The 22462-nt window shown below is 37.8% G+C and overlaps 1 protein-coding gene across 2 annotated transcripts in view; it reads left to right on the plus strand.

The window, feature by feature from the left end:
- LOC139985667 (E3 ubiquitin-protein ligase MIB1-like) overlaps positions 1 to 22462 on the plus strand; it is a 159531-nt gene that overhangs the window by 88637 nt on the left and 48432 nt on the right. The gene's annotated exons all lie outside the window — the stretch shown is intronic.

Below are 22462 nucleotides of genomic sequence, written 5' to 3' on the forward strand. Positions count from 1 at the left end.
CACGGAAAAATGTTACCATTTTTAAAGCAATTCGTTTAGCATTTTAATTTCGCACAATATGGATTTTACGTCTTTTTCATTGAACAATTAACAAAGAGCATTACGATTACAAATTATATTAATTATAAAAGTATCCTTTGAATAAATGACGTCGAGCTTCGTTAATAAATCAGTGAGATCTAATTGAAAGATGTCTAATTAATGTTTGTATTGTGCGAAATGCCGTTTCTTAATAAACGTTTACTTTTAACTGTATTAAGTATTCAGACATCTTAATTGATTCATTTCATCAAACTATACAAAAGACATAATACACTACTTTCTGTATTTGTTTCCGTACGATAGGTTTTACAAGACGATAATTAAAATATTCGCCAAAGTAATTATTTTTTCACATAAATAGATCGATACTTTCTCGTAGGAAACGCTGGGATGGATCGGGTTGTTGCGTCAGAAACTATATGATTCCATTTAAAAGGATATCGATTTTCACAATTTCCTTCACGAGTCCGCCTACAGAAAGCGGAAATTTGCTAAATTGTTACGTTATGAAACATTTTTCGAATAACGAACAATTCAAGCAGATAATTGCGTTTATAGATTAAAACGAATCGAAACCTCGCACAAATACAAAATTCTAATCGATCAATCGTTCGCTTAATAATTACCTGATCTAATTACTACATTTTATACGAAACTGGCAAGTGCCAGTAATACTTACGAACAGGATTTTCCATAAAAAGATATTGCTCTTATTGCTCTTAGAAATGATATAAAAACATGGAAATTTTTCTTCATTTTCGCCACAAAAGATAAACGAAAGAATAAACGAATTTCCAAATTCGGATCTCCAAGTATCTTTGATCCCAGTCGCGATAAATTTCCCACCTTGTCAGCTGAACAAGCATGAAATCTCATAATCGTTCGCGACTTCACGGCCTCGTGATGCACTTTTACCGCTGCGATACCGAAAAATAAGGACGACGAACGTCGTGGACAAGCAGAAGGAAGAAGATCCATTAGAATTGGCGAACGTACTTCGGTTGGTCGGAAAAAGAAAAGGACAACGCTGTGTACGATCACCAGTAGAAGCACGATCTCTTTAGCTACCTGACCTCCTCTATCTAAACGGCTTCGGAAGACAGCACGGCAGTTAAGTGACGAAATTGCAAATCGAAACGTTTTACGCGGGCAATGAAAGGAGTCGAGGTCCGCCAGTTCGATTACGAGCCTGGCCGTAAAACTTGGCACTGCAATATGTATATGTATGTACGTGAACGAGAACGAACAGGAAGAAAGAAACAGCCGGAACGCGCGCTACTCGTACGTGGAATTAAGCACAGCCACGAATCGAGCTTCGAGATTTCTCAGAATCATCCGATTCTAACGACGAAGCTATCCGTCTTCGATCTTCTCTTCCATTTTGATTCCTCCTTCTGTTTTTCTTTGTATTCGATTTATATTAGGGGCGTTACACACGGCGATACGTGTATCGCGATAGAAGTATCCGATACACGTTCCAGGATAACTTATCGTATAAAAGACAAGGAAAACAAAGAGGACGGGAAAGTATTACGCTATCTTTCCTTCTTCTTCGTACGATAAGTTTGGCGATATTAAAGTTAAAATATCTTGCAAACTAATTATTTTTCGATCCAAGTACCTCGATACTTTTTTGCGGAGAATTAAAAAATGCATCGAACGGTGTAGATAAAAATGTATCGTTCCATTTAAGAAAGATAAAAGAGGTGAGCTCAACTTTTCGTCGAAGACCTTTTATATTGATATTTGATATTGCGGTCTGTAGTCGATCGAATAGTCGCTTCGGTCGACTATCGGAAGTGCCTGAAAAATCATGTGGACTGATTTTTAGATCTATCTGCATTCTGTACATTTTCACATTTATGCGACGAAGGATCCGCAGACGATCGATAATTAATATTATCACTATCACCAAGTGTTAATTGTACTATGAACCGTATACGATCGACTTCGAAGAATTGTTAATGTAAATTTGTATTTGCTCAAAAATCCACAGTTTAGTAATATCACCGTAGCTATAATATAACAAAGTAGAGTAAATTTATAATTGTTAACCAAGAAGATATTAAATAAATCGTCGAAGTCATCGTGGATTATCTTATTTACGATGCGATCCATTTTCCAAGGAAACTCAATATCCGGTGCGTCAATATTACTTCCAGGAAAAATTAATGTATCATCGTGAGGATATTAAAAATACGTTGAAGTGGAACGCGAATTCCTTACGCAAATATATTTCATCAGTGATGAATTATGTTTGTCCGGGTTGGAGCTTCGTTACTCGTCATTGATCATTCCTAATGACTTTCTTTTTTATTCCTAGCCGCCCTATACGCACGATTTTTAATGTCATAAATCACTGTATCGTTCGTAATACCTCGAAATTAGATCGCGAAGAAATTGATTCTGCCTTGGAGTATTCGTTATCTCGTCTAAATATGCGAATATTAAACGGGATTTGTATAAAATGAATATTGTAATTTAATGTCACGGATATATATCAATGCAGTATTGATACACATACACTTGTAGAAACTATTTTCTACGTGTTGCAACTTGTTAAAAAAGACTGGAATTATTCCAGCGCATCGTACATTGAAATAAAAATAGATTCTCTTGCGTCCAGCTTCTCTTGTACATTTTTATTTTCTGGCACGAATGGAACTCAAGAAGATTTACGAGAAAAAAGCTTTTAAAGTATGGAAGATTTTTCCACGATAATTTACTGGGCGATAAATTCTAAGTTACAGACTAAATTACTATTGCGCAAACGATCTCTACAATTTTATAATTGTACGTCGTAAAATAAATTGTATAAGTTACAAGCCAGATGATCGTTGTATTTTTCGATGTAATGTTTTTTCACATTCGCGTTATCGTCGGACAAGAAAATCTTTTATAACTATTAACTTTAACTGTGCAGACATATCTTAATAACGTTCGATAAATCACAAATTTTGCTAATTACATATATTTATATCTGATGCTTGATACGCTACTTCACAAAATTAAACGATCACTAAATTCCGATGAAAAAAATGTCGTCTTGAATTGCTGTAACTTCGTGAAAAGAAATTGCGCGACAGAAGCAGCCTCGTTTTAAAGGGAGAAGCCTCTGCTTTCATATTTCTGAATCGAATTTTTTTCCATATCTTTTCTTCATATTACAAAATAGAATAGAAAACTGAAATTGGTTTCTTGCTTTTCGGATTTCACAGCTCTTCTCAAATACAAACCTGTTTTGCAAAATTCTGCTATTTTTTCTACCATTTATATTTAAACTTGCTTTTATCCGCTGTCGTATCTTACGAGTAACATTAAAATTCTATCAACTGGATGTTTGATTCGGATTTATAATCCCATCGCAGGTAATTACTCGAATTTGTTACACAATCTAACAATTGCCATAAGATCCCTGGAAAAAAGCTGCCAGTTGACGCGTTACAGTCGTGGTGAAACATTTCGAGGAGTTTGAATGTTCGTTCGTGCTCGATTGATTCGCTAAGGTAGTCTACCTTGCTTGCAATTGGTGTCGGCCTACGTGTCTCGGCATCTCGCGTCATTGCCTGCCAACTTGATTGGATCGGTAATTTTAATGTGTCGCCAATCCAGCTCGTCTGCGTTACCACGCATCATTAACGACGTAGCACACGCGTGAGATCAATTAAATCAATTAACGGGGCAAACGCGGGCTACCGGGGACTCAAAATCGAACTGCTTCCTCGTGCATCGACGTTAATGATTATAGCGATTTCGGTAGGAAATGAATCAAGTGAAAAGACGATACAATGTTTGCCAGTGAATTATCAGTTTATCGTTCACGGCTTACAGTTTCCTACGATATATATATATTTTTTTTTTTCTGTAATAAATATATGTAACTGTATGTAACTGCGGAACTAATACACAGAAGCAGTAATAGATATGCACGAAAGAACAATTAATTGAACAATTTGCCAACCTATATGAGGAAAGATAGCATCTTGTTGAGACAAAAATATTCGTACAGTATTATCAACAAATGTCTGTGTTATACTTAATATATCGCGGACCTCCTTTTTTTACAAATAGCTGTCTGTTCTATTTGAGCGTAGATAATATTGGATTGGCAACTAAGTGATTGCGGATTTTGTCATTAGGTGATATTGACAAAATCAGCAATCACTTAGTTGTCAACCCAATAATAATTCTTTGGCAAAATTTGGTTCTACATTTTATCACTCCTTTTTCAAAATTTCTTTACGGTCTACTTTCAACGTTGTACGATATTTTTCCTATACACGTTGCATGACGTTTCTTGTACACATCTATGTATAACGTACAGTTACATATATTTGAATACATTTAACGATATGGAAAATACTTCTCTTTCTATTTCTCTAAATAAACCAACTGTGAATATTTCTGTCTCTCATTGTATATGCACATAAATTTGGCCTATTCTATTATTTGAAAATTCGAATGAAAAGAATCGCGCGTCAACGCGGTTTACGCAAAGTTAACTCCTTAAGCGAACCAAGTCTTTGAGGATCTGGTCTGTTTTTCCAAAACACGATTCCGCTTGGCTACTGCTAATTTCTAGCAGCCTGGCAAACGTGCCCTGAGAATTCTCGATGACTGTGTACGATTAAAGCCTCATAGGAATGGCAGTGTGCTTACCAAGCACTTGGATAACGTCCTTGAGCAAATGCATAATATGATCCGAAGATACTTAGGTACCCGGTAGTTTTCCTTGGAAAATCAAACTTTAACCTTATTGATTTCCATCAGTTTTAACCTATGAAGTATATTATCCGTTAACTGGATATTTCTACAATTATGAAATTTAAAACTAACACCAAAGACAGATCAATTTTAGTTAGGTCAGTTTTCATTTTTGCGAATATGAACGTGGTATAATTTGTTTGTAACGAGCATGAAACTTACTTAGAAGGATAGAGGATCTCTAAATGAAGAAATTATTATTCTAATGACCGAGTTAACTCGTTTTCGTCGGTTAATATAATACGTTAAGGAAGTTGGCTGTTATCCTTGAAACATTCTGTGAGCACAAACGTTGTAATAATTTGAAATAGTAATAATGTAATCAAAGTCTATTGAAAAATTTCTGAAATATTTAGATTTTATATCTCGTGTATCATGACAATGTATTAACCATTTACCTGTTTTCTGTTCCAGGTACGTAACCATTTTCGCTTAAATAATCGTTTGCAGTAATCCTTTAGGTGAGTGACTTATTGATTATTCAGTCGACGAAGATTATCTTGATTTTATTGAAATAACAATAAAACGTGTAAATGAAACGTGTGAAAATTTATTTAGACATTTGCTGATAATTTCAGTAATTAATTTCAACAAAGTTCCTTAGATAAATTCTTGGTAACAAATAGGGCTGATTACATCGAATCATTTCTGTACTAATTGCTGGCCACGTATTTCAATTTTTGCAATTATCGTTCTTTCAGTTGCAGTTAATAAAATTAAATGTAACTTCATTCTCTGCCACGATACACCTCGGTGATTTGAAAAAATATAATAAATTTCTTAAAATAAAGAACTACACAACACAAGCTACTCTATACGATTAATTATGCGTATGAATGCGTCGTGTAGAATACAAAATTATACAAAAACAATTTCTCACCTGATTTAACAAGAAGTTTAGAGCTATACATTTTTCAAACATATTTTGCAATTACTTTTCTGTTAAATTATAATTTTACGACACGCGGATATTCTAATTTCTCTGTCATCCTTGGAATAAGGGGTTTTAAACAGAAAACAGTTTCGTCCATGATATTGTTATTACACATATATCATGGTGGTTTCTTCATAGACGATTCAATGTTCGGCTCGATTTAATGCTCCATAAAATGATCATGGATATGGATTCTTCCCGAATTTCGCGACGAAGCCATACTTCACAGAAACGATGTCGTCACCGGTAGGATAAAAGCTCGTCTTCATTGTTCCGCTCCTATGGGGTGATCAAATACTTCACCTGGCGATGTCTTTATCTCGATTCAACGGGAACTGTCATTTCTGTCCTGGCTATTCTTTTTGTTCGAGCCATTGGCCCAGAAATGGTCCGGCGTTCGTGAAAAAATTGCGGTAGATGAGGGCCGCGCACCCTTAAATGGGTCTTGCAAATATTTGATTCGATTCAACGTTTCTCGTCGAGCAATCCACGGTTCCGGTGTTTTCGATTAATCGCGAAAAATTGGAATCCCCTTTGTGAGATTGAGAAAGCAAACGAGAACGTCCGTACGATCGTATAAATGGCAATGATTAATTTATTCAGCTGATCGTTTCGTCAGGATTTACGACGTTGTTGGAATTTTAAATGGGGGAAAATCAGTAAAAGGAGAACAGGGTTTTATTCGATACGCTATAGCGTTCGATGTGAAATATCCATTTGTAATATCGTAATGTTATTAAAAAGAACAAAATAACGAGAACGCCATCGATTATGGTTACTAACAACTGCAAAATATGTTCACCGTCGATGATAACCAAAAAATACACCTGCACTGATTATTCGTAATCCGGACACTTAAAAATTAATATTTATCGGTCGTGTAATTTGTCGAAGAATGTCAATATTAAGTAATCTGGTTGCGATATAATCAAAAAATTAGTATTTTGTCTATGCAATTTCTTACAAAAATACAAGAAATAACCTTCGTTTAGAAGTAAGCCAACGATACCTTTAGAAAGGTATGAGTTAATTTTTATTTACAAAATTCGTATTCGCCGTGTCTCTTAGTCCACCGTATAAAACCACCCTTACATACGTATCAGAAACGAAATAAATAAACCGTGTGCTGTATGAGAAACATCGTTGTCTTCCCGGATAGCGTGTATAACGTTTCAAATAGTCGTATGGCACAATGGGATCGGACATTCGGTAAGGAAAAAAAAGAAACGAATACCGACGGAGAATTTTCCAAAAGAAATCACTAAGCTCGATTCGTTGTCGAAGAAGAGAAAGAGAAAAAGATAAAAAGCGAGAGAGAAGTGGTGGCGTACGAAGGTGTAGGACGAAGGTAGGAAAGAGCGTCCGCATAAACCGGATGTCCCAGGCTTCCCTAGGCGGCGTAATATCGTAAAGCCGATTTCAGTGGAAAAAGGGTGGCGTTGCTGGCCCGCTTATACCCTTCCACGACGGCCGTGTTTGTATGCGTGGCTGTGTAGGTGGAATAAATTTCGTGGCAACAATTCGACAATCCCGCTCCAATCGGAAGGGATACACGGCCAGAGATCCTCCCCTGGACGCAGCTCTGGACCCAAACGATCCACCTTTATCGGGATCCTGGCTGATGGATTCGGCCCCATTCTGCCCCAAATCTATTCCGTTTTATTGCCTTTCTGATACATAAATTTTTATTCAATTTGATTTGCCGCCATTGCTATGGTAATGCGGCGAGAAGAGATGCACACGCGTACTCCCTCTTCTTCTCTACAATTTCATCCCCTTTCTTCTCGCCAACTTCCCTCTTCCGTTCAAGACGAGGCACACGCGCTACTTCTTCCGTAGAGTCACTTCGAATCGTCATCATTTTCCCGGCCTAGTATACTCGGCGCAGCCGTCGGTAACGATTATTTGAAAGGACGATTTTCGCCGCTCTTTCCTTCTCCCTGCGGTACGTTCCAGATGGGCGGCGAGGTCGTTAGAAGGGCTCTAAAGCAAATCGCCTGATCTCCAGATCAGTGGAGAATAATTTTATGGTTTCTCGATGCGCCCACTGTTTAGACCTTCTGGCCAACCATTGTCGCCTAACGACTGCATTCTTTTATTGGTACGAAGAATTACGATAATTCTTTAAGTTCTTGATGGATCGTACAACTATACGAGCGGTCTCAAGAGATAAACTGACGATCGTCGCCTTCGCTTTTTATTTTGTTTTATACGTAAATACGCGACTAGAATTTTATCCTCCTATCTTGTCCACTTTTTGTCTTGTTTTACCCTCCACCTGTCTTTAACGTAAAATATTGCAGCCTATTAACGATTACGCGAACTTATGTTGAGTATGATTCTAATTGGTGGGATGTGTTATAAACAAAATTCGTAGATAAAATAATTCGTCGATTTCAGTACGACTTATGGTTAGGTATTCTGATTGTTTTATAAAACGAATAACGATAAATTTTTCACCGTTGTATTTAGTTTCGTTCGTTTATCTCGGTGTAAGAATGAGAAAATGTGGGCGAAATAAAGATCGACATCCGCCAGCTGATTCATTGACTTGCGCTACTAGCAGTGTACCGCTGGCGTAAAGTCGAATTGTTTGTAAGTTGAAGACTAAGTCTCAAACGAAATTATCTTATATGGACTTTCTCGCTTTTCTTGATCTCTAGAATCTTATCCACTAAATCATCTAAATATTCCCAACATTTTTGAACACTCTCTACCAACTATTGTATATAAAGTAACGCATGAAGGATTATAAAAAAGAGCAACATCGATTAGAACTGTTTATGGTTCTCTGACTAATTGATAATTTATTTTCGTATTTAACTATTGATTATAAAAATTAATTAGATTTTGTTCTTACGATAATCTAGAGAATACAGATTAGTATAGAGCATAAATTGTACGGAATAAGTATTATTATTGGAAAGTATGAGAAACAAATAATTCCACGATATTTTACGTATCGAAAATATCTTTAGAAACGTTCGTCATTAGCCTGGTTACAAAAAATCTCTTTCGACGCAACCGGTATGAATTTTCACGAAAAAACCACGTTACTCTTCAAGTTTTCATATCCCTCGTTATACTGTTGCTTTTCCAAATTACGAACACTGAAATAACAGCATTTGTTATCATTCATTACCATTACACTGTTCTCTCAACTGTTGTTTCAACTTTCAACCTTTGAGCTACGCATCTCACTCGACACGAGAGCGCTTTCTGTCCGAGCAAAACGCAGCAATTTTTCCCTCAAAGAATAATGTAAACCATCGCACACGAAACGATAAAACGATCTTTCATCCACTTCTAGTAATTAAGCATAGGGAAATCAGTCTCGCGGCGCTGTCTTACCTCTCCAAAGTTCAAGTAACGCGAATGCTTAGCTTTCACGACTCCGCGTACGATATCGAATTGCAGGAGTTTCGTAATTGCCCATCAGAGAACTTATTGCCGGTAATATTGGTTCGTATCTATTTGAATACGAACGCCGTTGTACCCGTCGTCGTTTAACGACTTCTACGAGGTGTTCGATTAGTATGCGGGCCTCGAATACGAATCTTGAAATTGTACATGTTGCATCATCGGAAACGCTGGAATCTAATTATTTTCTGCGTTATCGCATGGTAGAAAAGAAGTATATTTAAAAAGTCGAAGTCTGGATAGATTCTCTTTCATTGATCGCTGGATTGCGGATAATTGTGCACGCGCATAATTTTCTAGAACGCAGGTAAACCTATATAGAAATTGTTTATTCTCCGTTGTTTGCGTGCCTTGCATAATTACGTTTAAGAACATTTTCACACACATATCGAGTATCACGTATGTTTCGTTCACTCGCGGAGAGACGCGATCGCGAGGAAGCACGTCAACGGGAGTCGTAAATTCCCGTTACGATTAGACAATCGATGCCGCGAAATGATCGATCCCCTATTTCGGTTAGGATAATAGAGGTAGTTAAATTGAATATGACACTGATATAACAAATTATAAGTTACAGTTTATTCCAACAACTTTGTAATGAATATAGTTACACTGTTGCGTATGTATAAGTAAAGTAGATGACTGATCTAATGGTGGAAACCGGTCAAAGGTGTTGACCGTTCGAAAGATGCAAAATCAGTGCCGTTCGGTGACGATGCTATGGCGGGGAAAGGATGCTGTTGGCTAGGAAAGTGAGGGCAATAGACATTGCTTCTGATTGCATAATAGACGGCTGGTGGACTAGGAAGGGTCCTAGCCGCCCTCGAGAGAAAGTCGCTAACGGAAGATACTGAACGCGAGAGAAACTAACTTTCCCGAATCTTCCCGTAGTAAACAATAAACTGTTAGAAAACGAATTACTAAAGAGATGTTTGTTCGGTCTGAAGGACCTTAGAATTTCCTAAGATTTATGATGGGACCTTAAGGCTGTTGAGGGTAGTATGCCGTGAGAATGAGCGGACATCTGGTTACCATCCTGCCCGCGACGTGTGGCCCGGTCCAGATAGAGAATCGGCCGACGTAACAACGTACTTTATGTCGGTTTGCGGTTAATTAAGCTCAAAAGAGTTAGCGAAAATATCTCGAGTGTTGGGTTGTTTGGGAAGCTCGTTGCGAAATGTGGTTATAATACGTTTCTTCGTAATAGATGCATTTGAATGTCACTTGCCAGCAGAATTTGTCAAGTGGCATTAATAGTAGATATAAATAGAGTTTATCGATGATAAACGAGGCATTGAAGAGCAAAAGTGGAACAAGTCACGAAATTCCTCTCCTCGGTTGCTGGAGTGGCGAAGAAAACCGTAAAGGGTTATAGGGAATATTTCTCTGAAGATCGCGTTTGACGCGTTGAAAACGCCATCGTTCGCCTCCAACCCTCGCTATCGGAAGGCAGAAACGCGAGGAGGACCTTCGCGATAGATCGAGTTTGGATGGGTGCCCGTGAAAATTCGTGACTGTCGCGGAAATTTCGGTCTCTCGATTTTCAGTAGACTCGCGTCGCTCGGTGTTTATCGGAGCTGGGCCGTTTTCCGTATGCGGCTCACGAAACAACCCTTACTTCTTGCTCCCCTGCGCAAGAACGCCACCCTACGACCCTGACGCGTTGCACGTGATCTGCGAATAGCGATGGGACCAATACCCACGTGCAACAATACGATATTCTACGTGGAACGTATTAACATCCGAGGTCAATGATTTATCGAAACTTGCGTTGTGACTAATGGATCGCATCTGCTGTAGTTTCGCCTTCGTTTTGTAATTTTCCATCAATTTACGGCTATAGGAATCTTCTTGATCGTCGTTCAACGTTTTAACCCATTTTAACCGGGTTATTTCGTAACCGGAAACCTCTAGAAAATTAAAACTTAAAGGGATTAAAGAGAAATTTTTAAAGAATTCAAACAAATTAATTTCAATTAGGTAGATTTTAAGTCTCGAAAAAAGTATATTTTAAGAAAGATAATATGACACGTTAAGAAGTAAAAGATCTGCGAATGAAACTGAAAATTATCATATCCAAAAGATTAAAGCGGTAACTCGTGATTAACAAATTAATATCAGATCAACTGTAAGCTTGTTAGGTTTTTAAGTTAAGTTAAGATATCTTGTCTAACACACTAACGCTATTTCATTCTTCAATACACATTGAAGTATTTGATTTTACAATGATTTTAGTGCCATACGAATACATTCAATTTAATAAATTCTATATTACACTGTAATTCTACGTTACATTGTATTACACAAATATTTACTACGAAGTAGAATTATGAAAGTTCAATGAATGCATAAAATTCCGATGCATTAAACTGTATCGAAAATTATCCACATTTAATTTACGATCGTTCGTTTTATTTTGAGAACGCTCGATCGGGTCCCATCGCTAGTTGTAGCCCTGCACGAGGACGCTGAAGAAGAGAACGTGCGCAACGGAAAGGGCGGAGGGTAAAGGCGGCGCGCAGCACGTGACACACATATTGCCTACCTTTCGAGAATCTCTAGCCAAGAAACTTCTTCTTCTTCTTCTTCGTTCGTCGTGACTCTACTGCCAGAATGATAGAAAAAATCTAATCTGCCAGATTAAATCTCTAATTCACGGCGCAGTCGGTGGTCGATTCCTGTGAACGAGTGGATCCTCTTCGAAGTTGAAAGTGATAAAACCGTCGTACCTAGGCTTTTTATTTCTAGAATTAAAATTATCAAGCAAACTGACGGTTGTAGCGCTCGTTCGATATCGCGAGGAAATAGAAAAGCTGAAAAGATATCGAGATGCTTCCGTTGTATCGCGGCAATCCAAACGGCACACGACATCTTAAAAACGTCCGATCGGCGTTTATTTTACGTTCATTTTAATTTTCTTCGTCTTACGACCTAATCTACATGTCTTAAGAGGAAATATTCAGTCGAAGATAAAAATAAGCGGACAGATAGTGAAAATAGATTTTCGACGAATTTGTTCCATTGAATACGGTCTGTTTACATAAAATTGTAAATATTAATTTCAATTACTTCGTAAATAATCTGTGTGCTGTGGTGATACACATAAATACAACTTAAGTACATAACGCCGGTACTAGTTCGATTAAACTTCATTCGCATCTACTTCCACCACGCACGTACCTGCCCATTCAATTTTGTCGTCAGTCGACTCTTTGAACATGTGACAAAATGGACTTCTTCTGCAACTTATCTCGGATATTCTTTAAGTATTATCATATCGTTGTAGATTTGAAACTTTCACGACGATTGGATGATATATTTCTGAATCTCCGAGTTTCCATCGCACTTGTTAGTAGTAAGTCGCGGTTTGTTCCGACATTTCGTGGGCGTTTCGGTTCACTTCTTCAGGACAGACCTGACAAAAATGTCATTTTAGCAGATGAAGCCTGAATTTGGTTTCGAAATCGAAACACGAAGAAATATATATGTCGATCGAATTTCTGTTTGATTCGGTATATTCCACTTTGTTCTTCGTAGTTTGGTCGGAAACGAGATTTTATAGCATCGCACGCGCTATAGAGATAAATATATACGGATAAACTGGCTTTGCGTTGCTGCGTTGTTAACCTCGCCAGGAATATAGGAGTCTAGTTACATTTATTTGTGTTTAATTAATGTTGCTGGAACGTTGTGGTAAAAGCGGCACCCATCTCCACAACCCATAGTAGAATTAGCAACTTTCCAGAATTTGATAATCTGATATTCTAATTTAAGCTGGAATATAAATTTCGTGATATAGCGCGCCTGTAATGAAATTCGGCCGAAACAGAGAACAGCACCAGCGAAATGATTGCGGGAAAATTATCCGAGAAAGTTTCGGCTGACTCGCGTCTATTGCTTCCTATGTTCTGTTTTACTTTTGCTATCCTTTTGATGTCTCTTCTACACGGTGTGAGATATAAGTCAGATAAGTTGCTGATATACGGTAAATTAAACGAATCGACTGTTAGTTAAGAAGTCAGAATTACGTAAACGCGATGGCATTACAAAACGTTGTCAAATAAAGTTTTCCTTCTGCAAGTTATAAAAGATGTATTACGACGATAGAAACTGTTTTTTCGTCCAGTCGCGGGGAGTCGCGATCGCGTTGAAGCGCGTCAACGGGAGTCGTAAATTCCCGTTACGATTATAACAATCGACACCACGAACAGGTCGATCCCCTTATTTCTTGTGAGATAGTGGAGGTGTTTGTTGTGTAATAAAACTGTAATCAACAGTTTTATAAGATTTATATTATCAACAATTTATTACACTTATTATTGCACCGTGTCGGAAGATATATTTGATAATTGTATACTTGCTAGTTGCTTCGTATAAGCAAAAAGTAGATTAAATCCATGTCGCGTGGACCGTAGTGAGGCTTAAGTTTGCAGCAACAGTAGATGACTGCTCTAAGGATAAGATCGTTGACTTGACTACACGAAGATTGGAAGAACAGTAGAAGACCCGCCTCGTACTATTAAGGAAGAAAGCTCGGTGTGGGTGTGCCTTTTGGAACTAAGAACGCGGATTCGTTGTTCACACTTTTCGGTAGAAAAGCGAGGGTAACGATCCCATTGGTTATAGCCAACGTTAATAAATAAAAATGTGAGGGAAAGTCTCCTGCAGATGTGGCTCATGGGTGTCCTTGTAAAAACCTGCTATTTCGCTAGACAAACATTCCGCTTTCTCCGTAATTTGTAAGAGCGTGCAATAAACATAAGGACTGTTTTTTAAGGACCATCCAATCGAAAATACTTATATGAATAGAGATTAAGCTAAAAAGATTCGGTTTATGGTGGTTCCTTAGGTTTATCGCGGGTCGGTGTAACGATGTGTAGGACAGACCATGAGGGACGTCGCACGGACAATCTCACGCGACGTAACAGAAACATTACAGAAGAGCTTTTATAATCTGGAAAAAATTGTTTGCTAATTGTTAAGACAAAATAGTTGAATTTCTTGGAATTTCATTAACTAAAATAATTTACATGGAGGAAGAAATAGTAAGGAAAAAAATATTGAGCGAGCTTGGCGAATCTCTTCTCGTAATTCCAATATGAATTTAATAGAATTCAATAACGTAATTTTTTTTTATTTATTTATTTGAATTTTTTACAATTTGTCCAGAAGGACATTTGGTAAAGTATTATATCTAAGTGGAAGAGAAAAAAGACAAAAATAAAATATAGCATGTGGCTGGCTACCCCCAGCGAGGTACCATCATCGTGTTTGCTAGGTTATATCCTTTGTGACGTCTGTTGGGTGTTTTCTTTTTAGTCTTCTTGCTATGTTAATAACGTAAATTGAACAGGAAAAAGGAAATAGAAAATTACAAATAAAACATTGCGTCAACTCAACTTTGGTTCTTAGTGAGTTAAACAGAAACTGCAAAAAGATCGAACGCCGTAAGTAGAGCTTCGATAAACTTTTCTGTTACCGAAAGATCGAAAGTTTAACGTAAAAGTTACATAATTTGAAAAATTTCGATAGCCCATCGAGTAATTCCACGAACGTCGATCGGATTCGCAAGGGTCGGAGATTCATTCGGCGAAGCGATAGGCAATGGCCAACTAACATTAAACAACTATTAACTCCGGTTCCGAAGTCGATCGAAACTGGTATTAAAGTCGACTCGAAAATAACATGTTCGGTAAAGTACTTCTGAAAGCAGTGTCGAGGAGAATTGTCCTATTAGGAAACTCTTCAGTAAAGCGCTACGAACTGTATTTCAATAATCGACTCTTAGGAACGTCGATATTGGCCGAAACCGCCAACATCTGCTGCTTCTACGAAATCGTCGCTCCAACTTCCTCTCGTGTAGCGATACGCGCGGATAATAGACAAGCTGATATTCAAAATAACGATACAATCGAAATAGAATTTTCGATATTCCAATTTTCACTGACACGGTGATCTTCAAAAATTACGATCGAGTATAAAATAACGTAATGACAAATATAAAATACGATTGTTTAGTTAAGGAAATACAGTTTGATTCGTCGACCAACGCTTGATATGTTTTAACGCTTCGATTCATCAATTTTATCTTCTTCTGTATTACGTTTCCGTCTGATGTTCGTAATTTTTCATCGGTTATTACCTTCGTTCTCTTCGTCGTTTCATGGTTTTTGTAATAATATCGCTCTACTTTCTTCTTCGTAGTTACGAACAAACTAGCGGAAAAACGTTGCAGTCGTGGCTGGCAATCTTTTCTACCAGACACTGCGACCTTTCTTACCAAAAAAGAAAATGTTAAAAACCGTACGAATTATCGTAACAACCCTTTCATCTGCGTTTACCGATACCGGTGTTCGTATAAGCATCCTCTCCGTGAAGAAAATGAACGGTTCTTTTAAAAATAGCACTTACAGCCTTTTTTTACTTTCGTCCTTCAAACTCGAAGGAAGAAAAGCAAACGAGAGGAACCGATCTCCATCGAAACGCTTGGCCAAAGAGAAACGCGCGTTCGCGTTTTCCATCCGAAACGCCCCACGAAACTCGTAATGTCCGTTGGTCGGAGTTCCATCGCGCAAAGTTGGCCGGATCTCGTCAGAATCGATCAGCAAATAGCACTTTCCGCGGAGAGTGGCTCGAAGGTGGATAGAATTCTCGCAGCAGGGTCAGCACGTAAAACGCGGATCCATTCTGGCATCGTGGGCCGAGGTCACGATGCGCCTGGTAGATTATGCATAACGTGCATGCATATATGCATCAGAGAAGACGCGTATCGGGTCGACAGGTGCGAGCTACGGATTTTCCGATGCAACGGCCTCTGGGCCCTCGACTTCCGGCCCGTTGGAAAATCGCCGACGCCAGAAGAACGTCCACGGACCTAACAAACTATACCGCGGTGGAATTTTCGGCCGAACGAAGAGAAGAGGGGCGAAAACGTAAAGAGGAACGATGCGAGGATGGTATAAAGGGGAATATGGAGTACGAGGTGGCGCCGCGCCAACCAGCTTCTCACAGCTTTTCCATCGCCATGCCCATTTCGCCTGTATTGGAGATCGTTTGATGGAGATTTCGGTTACACCGAGTTATTTGTTTGTCGTTCGATTCGAATCGTCAGATCGTTGAAGTACTGTTCTTCGAATCGCATTATCGATAATTTCACATTAAGATAAGCAGCTTGAGACTTGTGCGGCGAGGTTGGTTTTTCTAAGTGTGGAATTTTTTCTTTTTTCTTTTTTTTTTTTTTTCTTTGTAACTTGGACTAGTGTTGGTAACGGTTGAATTTTGGGAAAGTCTATTCTACGCATATTCTTTTGTCTGATGAAAAGAAAAGGAATTATATCGTTGTAGTATCTGATGATTGATCATTAGGTTGGATCAAATGAATTCTTCGTTAAATTAATCGTTCGATACCGATGAATTTTTATTGGAAACATTTTCTTGTTGCACTGTCAAAATCAAATATTGTGGCGAACTTCCGAGCGAACGACTTTTGAATAAATTCATATAAAGAATATTTGCACGTAGATATCGATTGATCTGAAGATCATCTTTCAGCGTTACGTTAATGCAAAAATCAAATAACACCAACAGGCAGGCGTTAAATAAAAAGAAGAGAAGGTCTGATTACTAAACGTAGCACGTGTTAAGTACACGACGCTTGTAGACAACATTCAAATAACGCTAAGAAGAGTAATTATCATAAATTTATGCGGCTACGTATTCAAATTAGGTATTCAAATTGGCTGCAGTAGTTAAATGCAAATTTTAGTACTTGGCGCGTATTTACTGTTACCTGAAGAGGGCTTCTGCACCCAGTTTCGTACCTTATTAACCAGCGACACCGTTTTGTATATTTAGTGTAAATTCTCCGATGTGAAACTGCGATTTCTCTTGATATTTTAAATCGTGCGAGAAAAATGATTCGCCAAGAAACAATCAAAATAGTTTCGATCCGATAGATCGAAATCTATCGTAATATATAATATTCTATATTAAGAAATCGAATTATCTTTTTTAATCGATCATTGACAGTCACGTGGATCATCGTAATAGATTATTGGCTGTTCAACTGAGTCATAAATCGAATTTTATAATATTTGCAAAAAAATTAATCAAATCCATTTTTATCGTAAAGTATGGAATTACATTATAGTTACATAGCATTGTTCGATATACATACATATTATATTTTCCATACTTTGTATATTTTAAATATTTCCGCATAGGATGTGCATTTTGTACATTTCCGCATCTTTGAATTTTCTCTAAACGCATCGATGTCCACGATCTTTTCACCACCACGCTCAGCGGCTTCTGAACAACAGTTAATGACTTTCTTGAGAAAAAATTTAAAAAGTATTTCTTACCTACGTACTAGTTGCTTTCAACCGATTTCGGAGCAACGTATAATTCAGCAGCAGCACACGATTCCCGAATCAAGAATTTTACCATCGTTTTCGAAAAGAGCCGTTAATTCTATATATTATGCCGGTTCCTAGAGGAGATTCCAGGAATGTTATACAGCGATGTATTTAATGCGAGCGCTTACTGTCAGTCGACTATTCGGCGAGAATTCCTGTTCGTAATTTCGTGCCTTATTAACCGACCGTGGTGTCTGATATATTTTATTCGAATTTTCCAGCCGGTACGCGTATAGCGTAATAAACTGACAAAGGTACGTATGATATAGCGTACAGACATTTGCGAGAATTACCAGCGGCCCGTTGTAATGTGCACAGGAATATTTCATCTTCGCCTCATCGCATCGGCCTCATCGCCGCCTGGCAAGTATTTAATTAAATAACATAGTTAGCTGGCTCTACACCGAATCGCCAGCGTATTGAAATTAAACAGCACGGATAAGCCGCGTACGAAATAATTATTTGTTTTCGCAGTTCCTTTGTTCGCCGACTATATAAGTAGGTTAAGGAAAGCGAAGCATTTTTATCGAGCACGAGATTGTAGATGATACAACGTAACTGGTTTGTAAGAAGATTTCGAAAGGAACGATCAATTTCGGATATTGAAAATCAAAAACAAGGGAATTTAAATAGACTTAAACTACAAAATCTTAATTAAATTTCACATGGAATTCTACGTACATATTATAAATTATAAGAATCGTTAATTAGCAAGTAAATAATACAAAAAATAATTTACGAAATTAATTACATACAGAAGCGTACGTAACAACGTGAACGCGAATCTTTTACCTTTGATGAAATTTTAATTCAATTTTTATATATTTCATTCGTTCTTTATAGTCGACGTAAAATAACGATAAAGAAATAACCAATTCAATGAAACGTTATTCCTTTAAAACGTCATTGAGAAAAATACATATGAAGAATCTAATTACATTTAACTTCTATGATTTGTGCGCAAAACAGAATTAGCTACTGCTTAAACGATTTACTTTGTAAAAATAATATCTTTTGCCGTGCAGATAAATCAACGCAAACGAGATGTAAGCTCGTTTTAACTGAACTTAATTCATCGCTTGACCACCTGCAATACGTTTCCTCCTCCTTTCCCCAAACATTATCGACGATACATTAATTGAATCGTTCAATCTTTCGTTCAAATAAATTATTTAACCAGACTGCTGTATTGAAAACCGTAATATTCACGTATGTGTGACCTATTTACCATTTACGAATCACGAAACTCCGTCAATTTATCGCCTATTTTTAAAAGACCTACATCGTCCGATACGTTATTTTCGTCTTCAATTACGTTATATTAAAGTACTCCTTTCTGATTGTAAAGCAACGTTGAAATAAAAAAGATTCCTCTGTCCCGTGATCTCCGCTTGTCTTCCATTCCGTGCGCGTTTACAATATCATAGACAAAATTCGCGGCACAGATTAGAGAAACGGAACATATGCTCGTACACGATATCTCAATATCAGATTCGCATTTTGTTTCAACGAACTTTACATTCTAGTTGCAATTAATTCGATAACATTGAATCGATGGAAGTTTGCACCGGCGCGCTCTCAAATTTCCCATGTGTTTTGCAGACGAGCGCTTCCAAATCGCAGGCAGTCGATCGATCGAATTCTGCCATCAGACAACCGACTAAAGGAATTTTATTTCTACGTTGATATCGCATTAAACGCAGCTTCCTAGCCATCGAATGGCTACGTGAAAGTGTTGCAGCGAACAATGTTTCGTTTTAGACACTTGCAGCGTCTAGCCATCGAATTAGGGAAGTTCAAATATTTCCGCTTAAAACGGTCCATAATTTTCATGCCCTTGGGAAAATGTAGAAGCGTGGGCGAGTTTTAATAGGAAAAATCACTAATTACCATATAGCGGATGTTTAATATTCAATTCTCATGGAACAAGTGACTCACTTCCACAAGGTTATTTATTCTGTGAAGATTAATGATATAGATAATACAAATTCTAGGAAAAATTACTATCGCTTTCCTGTAGTTATCAATATATGGCGCGCATTGCTCATTATGATCAATGGTACTATCGAACGAAACAACGAAGGATATCATTTTTCAAGTTATTTGTAGCGCGACAATATCCCTCGAAAGTGAAACACGCAATGATACTCGAGAATCGTATTCTTCGAGTATGTCTGAGATTTATCTCTCTAGCAAGAAATTTCTCAGCTGTCTGTACTTTCTATGCGCGCATACTGATAAACAATTCAGAAATAGAACAGCAGCTTCGCGTTATAATATACGTCATTTTGCACGCTGGAATTATCGATATTACACACTTCGCGTTACTTTTACTCGAAGACGGCAGGGTTCGGAGGTGAATCTTGCAGTTTAAAATGATTTTTCTAGCCATTTCACGCAACGTTACGTACGTTAAAACTTTGAGAATGAATATCTTCGTTCGATTCAAATTAGACTCCCTAAAAATTGAGTCACGTGTACATAGTAGATCAAAGAAAGGTATCGTTAAAATTTCCAAAAATTTGTCGAGAGAATTGATCTACGCTACAGATGCCTTAACTTGGGCAAAAGCGAAATAAATCCCATCTCTGTGAGAAACATAGACGACATACAAACAGATCGCTCATATCGAAAATGGGAGTAAAGGAAGACGAAGGTGCAAGCCAAAGAAAAAATCGGCGAGTCGTCGTCTTTCACACGGATAGGCTGTGATCAGGAACAAAGGGAGGACCTTTTAGTCGTCAGGGACAATTCAATAAGGTCGACGGAGTGTGGATTTTTCTGATTAGTCGGCAAAGTTGGACGGCCGGTGGCGCGTGATCGTCCTGCTGAAACGATCGCCGCGGGAGCTAAGAGGCAGGTGCCTTTGTCTTATTTTAAAACTAACCTGCTCCGCTCGGCCATTCACGTCATGCCCCAGGAAATGCACTCAACACCTTCGGCACGAACACACGAAGTTTCAATCGGTGTCGAAGCGCCGCTCCGTGAGCTGCTTACCGTTTTTCCAAGCTCGTTTTTGTAACCAATGAAATCGATTCGAGGCCGCCCAGTATACGCCGTATCGACGGTCATCCAATTCCTCGGATACGTTGTCTGATCGTCGACTGAGAATCAACAGGAACCGCCGCTGGACAGGTGTTTCTCGTACGAAAGGACAGAACGTTCTGCAACGTACAATGTGTTGATAGACATTCAGTTGAAGAACAGACACCGATCGTACAAGGTACAGTGGTGGGTAAAAGAAAGTTTAAATTTGATACAGTATGAACTTTAGCGACTTTTGTGCTGAAAGTTTTTTACCATTTTGATAACAGGTCATCCATTCTGTGCTATATATTACACATATCTATTCATTGCTCTTATTAAATTTAAAATTATGGTGTCTTTATATATTTCTTAATTTGTAAACTTTAGAGAAAATATTTAATGGATCAAACAATTGCTACTTAGATTCTATTTTTTTATTTATATTTGAATACGTAATCAACTCTTAAACTATAAACGTTTTTACGATACCGTCAGAATGTAAACGCGGGTCTTTCATGTCCGATACATTTTTCAGTAGGTAACACTTGTCGAAAAAAGATGCAAAGAAATTTATGCGACAGCTTCAAACGTTCTAAATTAAGATTATTATAAGACTTTTGCCAAATAAGTTTTCTCAAGAGGGAGGTAAAAGGTCTTCTACCTACTAACTTGCGAGAAACTCAATTCGGTCCGCGCATGAAGTATCCACCTTTTCAGTTTAAGAGCTACTTATGGTGTAACAAATAAAAAGGAAATAAAAGTAATTCCACGTTATGAAAGATGTATACGTAGGTACAGCGAACTCTAGAAAGTATTTGGACACTTATCGAAAGAAACTTTTATGTATATATATATATATTGTATGTACGATATAAAACATTTTGAAATTTCATAAGTACTGTATGATCGTATCGATAAAATTCGAAACCAGTCTGAAAATGTACATATACAGAAGTTATTTATTGCATTTTTAAGAAAAGAAAATTGGACTACGTACTTTAGCAACTGACTGCACGAACTACAAAGTCTAAATATCCAAATATCTATAAAAATTGTAAAGATAAATTAATATAATCTTCACCAAGAATCTTCATTTCATACATCTGTTTCCCTGTACGTAAAACAAACATTTCGGTACATCCAAACTCCGCATTAAATGTCAACATCATGCTGCATCCTCCATTCTACGTCTATCCACCTTAATAGAAGATGGAGTTAGAATTTCGAACTCATGGACATTCGAACAGCTGAAACATTGTTCGTGGATAATCGTACTTGCTTCCAACGGGATTTCCAACGGGATGAATCCCGCTAGGTATAATACTCATAGTTTGGTCGCAACGATGGGAACGGTTATTCCACCTCTCATTTATCAAAGTCGACGAGCAAGGACTCAGTGGACGATTCTAGATTGAGTCACGAACGGCGCCTTTTCTGAGTCGCCTATTTTCTGTCAGGAAAAAGAAGTCGACCGTGTCCTTACGACGAGAGCACGTGACACGTGCCATTTTTATCGTTCTGACGCGTTTCCCCATTGTTTCGTACCAGAGAATCGAGAAAAACACCAAGTTCTTTCCTGTCTTCCTAACGCGTTATTATTACGTTTTAAGAGTAGAAAAATTAGACTTTCAGCTATTGGAACGTCATAAGTACATGAATAATAAATAGAATGACTTTACTTCGATCAATTGTTCGTAACATGCGTCGAACAACAATATCTTCTGTCAAAACTTCGATAGCCAAACTTTATTTCCACGTCAAAGTATCTGTTCTACTCTCTAGCGAGGTCTCGACTCTATGGAAGAGTGGTTTCACAAATGGCGCTTCAAAGTCAACGAAAACAAATCCAGCCACATAA

Source organism: Bombus fervidus, chromosome 3, assembly GCF_041682495.2.
Source record: "Bombus fervidus isolate BK054 chromosome 3, iyBomFerv1, whole genome shotgun sequence".
NCBI classification, from domain to species: domain Eukaryota; kingdom Metazoa; phylum Arthropoda; class Insecta; order Hymenoptera; family Apidae; genus Bombus; species Bombus fervidus.